This window comes from Pinus tabuliformis, chromosome Q (genome assembly GCF_031772625.1).
Source record: "Pinus tabuliformis cultivar Carrire ecotype Pingquan chromosome Q, CPIR1, whole genome shotgun sequence".
In the NCBI taxonomy this organism is placed as follows: Eukaryota; Viridiplantae; Streptophyta; class Pinopsida; order Pinales; family Pinaceae; genus Pinus; species Pinus tabuliformis.
The window spans coordinates 991,025,448-991,035,962 of NC_142296.1; positions in this window are offsets into that span (position 1 = coordinate 991,025,448).

Consider the following 10,515-nt stretch of genomic DNA (forward strand, 5'->3'; position numbering starts at 1 on the left):
CTTCCAGTGACTTAATCCTATTATCTTTGGCTTGTGAGGATGCATTTTCTAAATTATAATATGCTGTGATATTATCTAGTGAGCTTTGGAGTTTATTCACAGTCATTTCTTTATTTGTCATGGTGGAATAAATCATCTCACCTGCCTACCTATGGAACTCAATTTGGTCAATAGGGTGAACATCCCTAGCCAAAAATTCAAAATCTGTTTTCTTGTAGTCTGCTGATGATCTTGGCTACTGGACTGTAGGCTGCATGAATGTCATTTGCATTTTACCTGTCTTAATGTCAAAGGCTGACATTAATCTATTTTGATTTGCAAGTGTTTGCTTAAAGTACTGGGCATAAGTCTCAACCTTTAATGCCTCATTTCTCAACTTAATTTCTTTGTACTTCTCCTTTATATCTTTCCCTTTATCCACTGGCTTGCTGGATGAAGAGACTTCAATGCTGAGTTGTTTCTCAATAAGTTGAGTCTTTGAAGTAGAAGGCTTGTGTGTTTCTTTTGAAGCTGTTGGGCCTTTACTCCTTTCAACCGTTGTTTTAGTGTCAGTGATTTCCACTGTGTCAATGGTGTCTTCTTGTTTAGTTACAGGATTAAGCTTGGGCCTCTTCCTATAACTGATCTCAAATTGGCCATCTGTAGTGTCCATTGCTGAGCTAGAACCTTCTTCCCTAGTTCTCTTCACATTTCTATCATCATTGGCTGGAGTCTGTAAAATGGGAGTAATATTCATCTATTCTTCTAGGGATGGAACCTGCAGAAAGGAACTAGTATCAATATGCTTTTCCACATCTATCAAAGTATTCTCCACATCTACTACAGTATTCAGCACATCTATAAAAGTTTTTTCCAACCATTTTGACTGGTTGGAAAATATCTTAGTGTCTGGCATAGGATCATGTATGAAATGACTCAATTTCAATTTGAGCCTTAGTTCATTTATGACTCCATGAGGGTCATATTGCCACATAAAACTGCTCTTGAAATTCATCTGTTGTAAAATTTTATCTACCTCTGGTCCAGCTTCCTTATTATTACAAATAAAGGGTCCTAATTGATTTTTCATTTTAAACTGGGTCTTCTTTCAAGTTGACAGGAAATTAACCTCATCAGAGTTTATGATTTATCTGAAATACTCTAATGCAAATATCCTCATGGGGAGGTATTTGGGAATCTTGTAGGGAGTTAGTTGGCATCCATATATTCTGATTTATGTGTGGTCCTAGTATAGATACCAGTCTCCTACTCTATTGTTCTTAGCCAATTGTAAAACTCTTTTAATCTCCTGACTGATACTGGGCTGATAGCTACAAGTTAGCATGTTTATAATTGGATGAACAAATGAGTCAATGCACTCTTTACAAGAAAAGTGGAGTATTTTTGGATTAACAATGTCCAATAGATGACAGATCTTCGATTGCATTTGGTTTCTAACTTTTGGATGCTGACTGGAAATTTGTCAGACTGATAATATAAGAACATGTGAAACAAAACTGAAGAGTATTTGAACACTCTCTCATTTGGTAATCTGATAAACTATTCATGGATTCTGTTTGCTATGAACTGAGCATAGTTGTAAACTATAGCAGGAGGCTTGCCTGGGAAAAAGATAGAAAGGAAAGCAAGAACAACCTCATCCACATGTTCATCAATGGTGTACCCTAGAATGCAAGAGAGCATGGTTATAATTTGTCTGCCTCTCTCAGAAAAAATGGTGGCAGCATATGGAGGACTATCTGTTGGAGTATGAGACTCCTCTATGATGAAAGTATGAAAAATCTGAGCCTTCTTGGGAAGGTCTAGCTTTATGTAGAGTTCAAGTAAACCTTCAATGGAAAGTGGGGTCTCATTTGGGCCTGGCTAGATCTGCAGCATTTGATTTATTGATTCTGCTGTAATAGTGAATAAAACCTGTTGGTCAGGGGTGACTATGGTTCTTTGACTGGGAACATAACAAGCTTGGCAGAAGTGGATGATTTTTGGGAATTGGTGTACTTCTGGGAACAAGTACCTGGGTAAGTTGGACTCCCATAGGTAAATGTCATAATTCTGGTTAAAAAACTTGTCTTTACTCCAGTAGTGGAGTTTTAGTAGGTAGGTAGGGGAAGCAGTGTCCTTGATTTGAAATTCTCTGTCGGCTAATGGAAGGTGGTCAATATCTAGGTGATGGGTTTGCAGAGGTCTTACATCTAGGGAGGTTTGGGAAGCCATAATTTGGTATATTCAAGTGAATTACTTTTTCTGTGGCTTTGGGAGTAAGGTCAAAAGGTCTGGAACAATGGGGAGGGTAATAACAGTTTGCAAAAATGGCTTTGGGTGCATAGTAAGCTTTTCTTGAGTTTAGGAAGGTTTTTTAATTAATTTAATTAATTAACCTTGGATAATTACTGTGTATAACTTTAAATTGCAGGGTTGTTCTGGTTCTATCAAGAATACTTAGAAATTTGACGGTTTGGTGCGCAGACGGGGTTTTGTGGTAGCTGCAGAGGTTACTGAGGCTTCAGCTGGCAATTTGCTGCTTTAATTTGGTGTCTGCAGCATCTTCGGGTGGCAAAAGGTGGTTAAATTGGTTTTGCAGAGGTTCAGGGTGTCATATTTGGTTAACAAAGGTTTACAGTGAAAATGAGCGAAAAGAACAAAATTGGGGTTTTTCGGCCTTTTAACCAATAACGGTTACATTTTGGCGTGAGTATTGGTTAATGAACAATGGGCAATTTTGGTTTTAGGTGAGGATTTGGTTTTGTGCGATATCGCACTGCTTTTGGAAGGGGGGCGGTATTTTTCGCAAGCACGCGATATAACTTGGTGCCGCCCCGTAGCAAAACAGTGCCTGACCAAAACCGCAAATCTCGAGTGCTCTCGGGCCGTTAATTATCGGACGATGAATCTGCGCGATTTGGCTGTGCGCCGTTGGATCTAGAGGTGAGAGATTAGAGGGATATCACACGGTGAAGTTGCACGAATGGAGTTTGGATGTGATAGGCGAGGCTCAGGGTTTAATTACAAAGAATTGTAATTAATTAACAAAATAATGATGAGATTTAAACATAAGCAGTAGGTTAATAAGAGGTGGGGACCATGTATTATATGGTGGGGTTTTTTAACTGCACCAAGGGTTGGTGGGTTAAAATGGGTGTTGGGGAATATTAACATGGGGGAGTTATAAAGTGGGACTTTAGGGAAAAACTTAGGATAAAGGGTTTTTGTCTGTTTTAAGGGGAAAGGGAAATTAATAAGGGGGGAATGTAATATTTGTAATGGGAATGGGTTTCACACTAGGGAAAGGGGTTTTGGGAAGCGGGAATGATTTTTTAAAGGGTAATATCTAGGTAAGTGTGTGAGACCAAGGGGTAAAAGGTCAAAATGAGGGGAAAGGGTATTTATAAGTAACGAAGCAATAATGAGGGGAAATTATTAAACTAAGTATGTGGGAGTCTAGTGCAATGAGGGGAGATTAGTAAATAATCTTTGGTGAATATTCTTTCTCTTTCACAATTCCTCCTGCACATGAAACATAGGATTAAGCATGATGAATGTGCTTTTTGACTTAGCAACCTTGTGCACTTGCAAAAATTCTTCTACCTACCCTTTATTTAGCCTAGCATTTTTCCTTCATTCGTTGGGTGCATTTCAGCTTGCTAACCCTTTATTTCCTTTTCTTTTGATAAGCCAACTATCTAATCCTAACCTTATGACTTCCAATGGCTCAGATTAAACTGATGAGCTTATTATTATTCTCTACCTAACTACTGATCTGCCAAGATTAAACAGTTTGGCTAGATATTTATTCTCTATATATCAACATGAAATTTAAAGCATGAATGAGTTAAGATTAAACTATTTGACCACCGTGGATTGTGGCATTTTTGACAAGCTGCACACAATCTTATTTTACAAAGTAAAGTAAAAGGAGTGGCATTTGGATTTTCACAGTTTAATGATCTATTTTTATCTCTTTTTAGGGTTCATACTTTTTTATTTTTTTGATCTTTTTATTTATTTTTGTCCTTTGCTTATTCTTTTAGGACATACCCTCTTTACATTTTTTAATTTCAATAATATGGGAAAACATTTTGCAAAAAACAAAAGTATGTACAATATTACAAGGCTAACCACAACCAATTCAAAATTATGAATCCTATTATGATAGGACCCTAACAGTGGCTCCACATGGGGATGGAATTTCCTTATGAAATGTCAAGAACTTTAAGATCAGTAGCATTTGAATCTTTGACTCTGGTTTCCTTGTGACTACTCCTCTATGATCTGCTTTATTCATACATATGATGGTACACCTTTCAAAGCTCAGGGCCTTCTCTTCGAGCTTCAACCTCAAAAGATTACCATCTAATCCAATCTAAACTTTTGCAATGTTATATACAATGAGCAAAGTAAATGAACTACTGTTAATATGTGGATAAGTAATGCTTCAACATTCTACCATTGACAGGTCCTCCTGGTAGATCTGTCCCATCTAACAGTCTCAAGAAAAATGCATTGTTACCTCTGTAACCGTAAATGATGTAAGGGCCTTGCCATATGAAATCAAATTTACCATGTTTACCCTTTTATTCTCTTCTAGAATCCCATTTGAGTACTTTGTCACCTATGTAAAAATCATCAGCTTTGGTTTTCTTGTCAAAAATCTTTTTGATTTTATCCTGGATCACTTGTGATTTGACATAGACTTCTTCTCTGGTTTGCTGCAAATGTATTGTCTGATTTATCCTCCTTTGGATATCATTTGGTTCTACTTGCAACTCTTGAATCATTTTCATCATTGGTACTCCTAAAGAGGATGGAAAAACAACATCCATTCCATATACTAGCTGGTAAGGAGATGTACCAATGGATTTTTTGGTAGTTAGTCTGTTTGCCCATAAGGCATTAACCAACTTTTTGTTCCAGGTCTTCTTGTTGTCTTCTAGCAGTTTCTTGATGATATTAACAAGGCTTTTGTTTGAGGATTCTGCAAGTCCATTACCTTGAGGGTAATAGGCAGTGGAATGGCCAAGGGTAATGTGATATCTGTTACAAAAGTCTACCATTTTCTTGGATTTGAAAGCAGCTGCATTATCAGTAATGAGCTTTTGGGGGCATCCAAATCTTGAAAGGATATTGTTCTTAAGGAATGAGATGATGATAGAGTCGGTGGCTTGTCTAGAAGGGATGAATTCTATCCATTTAGTAAAGTAATTAGTGGTTGTCAAAATCCATTTATGCTGGTTGAGGAGGATGGGTGAATTTCCCCAATGAAGTCTAAACCCCATTGTTGAAAAGGCATTTCTGTGGAGATGGGTTTGAGAGGTAATAGTAAGAGCTTCCTTTTGCCCTCAAATATTTGGCACTTGTGACAGGAGGTCACATATTTCTTGACATCTGCAAAAAGGGTGGGCTAGTAAAAACCTACCCTTAAAATCTTATTAGCAATTGTTTTCCAATATAGGTTTCCTCGACAATCTCCTGCATGAAATTCTTACATAAGTTTGTCAACTTAATCTTTTAATAAACAATTCAATAGAATGCCACCACCATTATCTTTCCAAAATAAAGCATTGTCTATGATACAATATTTCATTGATTTCATTTAAAAAAATATAGCTTTAGTTCTAGATAAACTAAAAGGAGATTGTAGGTTTAGTAAAACAAATATGATATCTGCATACCAAGGTCAATCTGTTAAAGGTTCACTGATCTGTGGAGTCGCCATCTCTTCCTGATCATCTAGGGCACCAATGAAAGTTATATCTAAGGCCTGACAGTTCGATTCATCCATGAGTTTAGCTAAACCTTGGCCTTTGATAAGTTTTGTAGGCCTTATTTCTATGTCATATTCCAAAATAGTGGCAATCCATTTGCCTTTCTTTCCTTTAGGCCCATTCTGCGTCAGAATGTCCTTTAGTACTGAATTTGGAACATAAGCAATGATGTGTGAATACAAAATGTACACTCTGAAATCTTTAATAGCTTTCACTAAAGCAAGTGCTTGTTTTTCCATTATGTTGTACTTTAGTGTAGCATCTCTCAAAGATTTGCTAAAAAATGCAATAGGCTACTCATAACCTTGATCATTCTTCTGCAACAAGACTGCAACAATAGTATGTTCTGAAGCAAAAGAAAAAATTATAAAATCTTTTTTGAAATTAGGACTTATGAGGACTAGTGTTTTAGTAAGGGCTTCCTTGATTGCCTCAAAAGACTGTTTAGCCTCTACTGTCCACTTAAGTGCTGAATCTTTCTTTAACATGCTATTTAATTCTCTGATTAATTTTGCTAAGTTTGAAATGAATCTCCTAAGAAAATTTATTTTGCCTAAAAATGATTGTAAGTCCTTGATGTTTCTAGGATGAGTGATGTTCATGATGGCCTCTATTCTAGCTGGATCTATTCTAATTCCATCTTTTGATATTATGTGTCCCAAGAGTTTACCTTCTTCTAGACCAAAGAGTGTCATTTTGGGATTTAAGGAAATACCAAATTTTCTACATTTAATGAAAACTCTTCTTAGGTGATCTAGATTTTCATTATCTAATTTGGAAAACACTGTGATTTCATCTTGGTAAACCACTAGAAAGTCATGGATTTATTTTGCAAAATCTATGTCCATTGCTCTTTGGAATGTAGCTCCAACATTCATTAATCCAAAGGGAATTTTCAAATACATGAAAGTACCCTAGGGAGTGGTAAATGCAATCTTTGCTTGATCCTCTAGTTGAACTAAGATTTGGTTGTATCTAGAAAATCCATCAAGCAATGAAATTATGGATGAGCCTACTGCCCTATGGAGAATGTGGTCCATTTTAGGGAGAGGGTAGTTATCTTTTAATGACACTTTATTCAAGTTCCTGAAATCAACATAGAGTCTGATTTCTCTTGTTTTCTTTCTAGTAGTGACCAAATTAGAGACCCAATTTGAATATCTAATTGGTGCTATGATTTGTGCATCATACATCCTTTTTACTTCTTTTTCAATTAATGGCATAAGAACTGGATTAATTATCCTAAGATTTTGTTTAAAGGGTTTCTGATCATATTTGATGGGTATCTTATGTTGAATAATGCTGGTATCCTATGACTTAAGGTCTTCATAACTCCAGGCAAAGACATCTTGAAACTCTTTAAACATATTTTTGTATTTCAGCTTTTCATTGGGAGGTAATGCTTTGGATATTTTGATAAGCTTGGGTTTTTCTTATGTTCCTATGTTACATTATTCTATGTCTGCTCTTAAAGGCTCCATTTTGGCTTCCTAGCTACATCATTTGAATCAAACAAATCTTCTAATGGGACTAATTCCTTAGGCAAAAAGTTATTTTTAAGGTTTAAAATCTCAGAATCATCGTTGATTATTTCTTCTATTTCTACTTTTTCTAAGTTATCTATTTCTAATTAATTGAGTTTAGTGGGTTTATCTACATCTAAAGCATTTATATATATTTCACTGTGTATGATGTTATCTACTATACAATCAGTATCTATGTTACAGTTTTGAAATTCTACTTCAACATTCATGAAATCATAGATTTGAGAATCTTGTGAAAAAATATGCCAATATTGCAAATTGTCAGATATAACAGGTCTATGTCTTACTTTTGTTGTGTACTTGTGATTGGGATAAAATGGTAATTTGCAAGTTCTAGAAAAAGTAGCCAAACTATGAGCTTGCATGTTCCATTTCCTAGGAATGGCAGCAAAATTAGTTTCAAGAAGATCCTTAATCAGATGTAAAACAGTTTCTGTATATTGGCTAAGTCTAGGATTATTCACAGAATATTCTCCTTTAATTTGTTTGATAATCAATTCTGAGTCTCCCATGATAGAAACTCTCTTGCTCCAAGTTTTCTTACAATTTGCAGCCCTAAGATCGAAGCTTCGTACTCTGCCATGTTGTTTGTGCATTTAAAGTTTAATCTAAAGGCATGACCTTCAGAATGATTATTTTCCATGTTGTGAATCCAAAATCCTGCACTTGCTCCTAATCTATTTATAGAGCCATCAAAATCTAAATTCCATAGAGACTCATGAAATATGTTTTCACTATCAGGTGCTTTGTATTTCTCTTCTACCACTGTGATCTCATTTTTGTCATTGTCTGAATTATACAAGATAAATGAGTCCATATCAAAATGAATGGAGTAAATAGGATAATTCTGTGGTTTTTCTGAACTACTTACCATGTATTTCATCAAGGTTTCTTTGTAAAGTTTTCTTTGCTGACAAAAAATAGAGATGGTAGCATATGACATGTCTAACTGTAGAGATCCTTGCAATTTTGCTCCCCATGAACGAGATAATAGCATTCCATGGGTGGGATATCAACAACTACTATGTCCATAACAATACTTTTTTCTGGGCACTGGACTAGAGTCATACACAAATCTTTGATCAGGCCAGGGCATTTGACTTGGCTAGAATCAAAGGAAAACAGGTCCTTGTATGGTTTGGTGGTATCTAATTTAATCTCTCCATGATTGCTCTAGGCATTAAGTTATGGGATGCCCCTGAGTCTAGCATAGCATTATGTAAGATTTTATCATGAACATTTAAGATATTGTAGAATGGAGGGATACCCCCTTGTTGATGTTTGTCATTTACTTCTGGACCAAATAATAACTCAGGTTGATCATCATTAAGGTTTACAACATCTTCTCCTTCACCTATGTTCAGTGTTTCAGTGATTTGTGCTTTGTATGATTCATTTTTCACTAGCTCTATCAAAGGAATTGATATTTTCAACTTGTCTATCTCAGTCTTAATGTTAAATGGCAATTGAGTTTTGCTTGATTGGATGAGATATTCCTTAGTAAATGTGGTATGTGTATTTTTATCTTCTTTATCAGCACTTGGAAATTCAATTTGTGTACCAGCAGTTTTGTTTTGAATTTTATTGTTTGGAATATTTTGAGTGACAGTTGAAGTTTGAGTTTCGGCTAAAGTTATATCTACGATTTTTGGGCTGGAAGACTCCTGAGTTCCTCTAGGGAGAGTTTGTAGAACTTTGGTCACATGAGCTTCTATTATTTTTTTAGTTTGTGTTTGGAATGACTTCTTAGTCGGAATTTCAATATTCTTTTTGCTTCTAAGGCTATACTATTTGTGAACTTCATAGATAGCAGATTCATAACCTTGTTTGTAGTCAAAGGACTCTCGAGATTCTAATTGTAACTGTTGTAGCATGTATAATTCTTGTTCTTCCTGAGTAAGAAAAACAACATCTTCGTTTTTGATCCCTAATAGATTTATCTGGGTGTCCTCCTCTTCTTCATGGTTTTGTTAACCCTCAGCATAATTTTCCTGGAAGGGAGGTCTAATTTGTTGATCTGGTATAGCATCTCTTGTTTTTCCAGTGTTAGGATTTTTCCTAAAGTTGGGGTTTCTTATTGGGGGTGTCTGTTGTTTTTTCCACTGAGATTTTCTTTCCATGTTTTCTAATCTACCCATTATCCTTTCTACACTTTTAGCTAAACTATCTATTTTACCATCTGAAGTGGATGGTTCCTCTTTAATGGTAGCTCTTTTCTCAATTCTCATCCTAGCTTTCTTATCTAATAAATTTGCTTCTACACTAACAACATTACTTTGCATCTATTCCAATGTTTCAGGGTTGCTTTCTCTCAATTGGTAAGACATGTCAGTGTCAAAACCACCAGGAAATTTGATTAGTGCTAAGTTTGGTGGAGGTTTAATATTAGCAGGGATTGCATTATAGATGTTGTTGAACCTAGTACAATAATCCTGAATAGATTCATTAGGAGCTCTTCTAATGTTATCATATTCAGACAATATTTGTAATGGGTTTTTCTTTCTTTCCCATCTATCAATAAACAATCTATGGAAAGAAGCTAAATCAACAATATGATTAGCAGGTAAACCTTTGAACCATTTTTTAACATCCCCTATCAGTGTTTGGGAAAATAACCTCATTTGCACATCAGACTCATCAATCTCGTGTAATTCAAAGTAGTCAGTCATTTTATTCACATGTTGTTGGGTAGTATACTAACTAGTAGCATCAAACAAATTTTTTTTACTTTGATAATCTTGGGGCATGGAATGTAGTTGAGCTGGTAAGACCAAAGGTGCATATCTGTCTACCATCACTGAGATTTTGGTTTGACTGTGGGGAAAGTAGTGGTGCTTGAAGAAGGATTTGAGATGGCTGTAGATGAACTAGATGAACTTGAGATGTTTGGTTGGAGAGGAAGTTGAGGTATGAATGGTTTAGGGGAATGAACTGTGGTGGATATTATAGGTGAGGTGGTAGTAAATGAAGCTGTATTTATAGTTTTTGAAGACTCTATAGAAATTGCAAGGGTAGCAATAGTCAGGGCATCTAATTCAAGTGATTGTTGAAAATAGGCCTTGTCTATATGGCTTATCAAGGTTAAGATTAAAGCTTCTAGTTTATCAAAAGTATCCAAAACATGTTGATCTAAATCTGGATGTATAGGAACCTTTTTTGACTCAATGAATTGAATAAAATTAGGGTCTATTACAGTTTCATGAATTGAA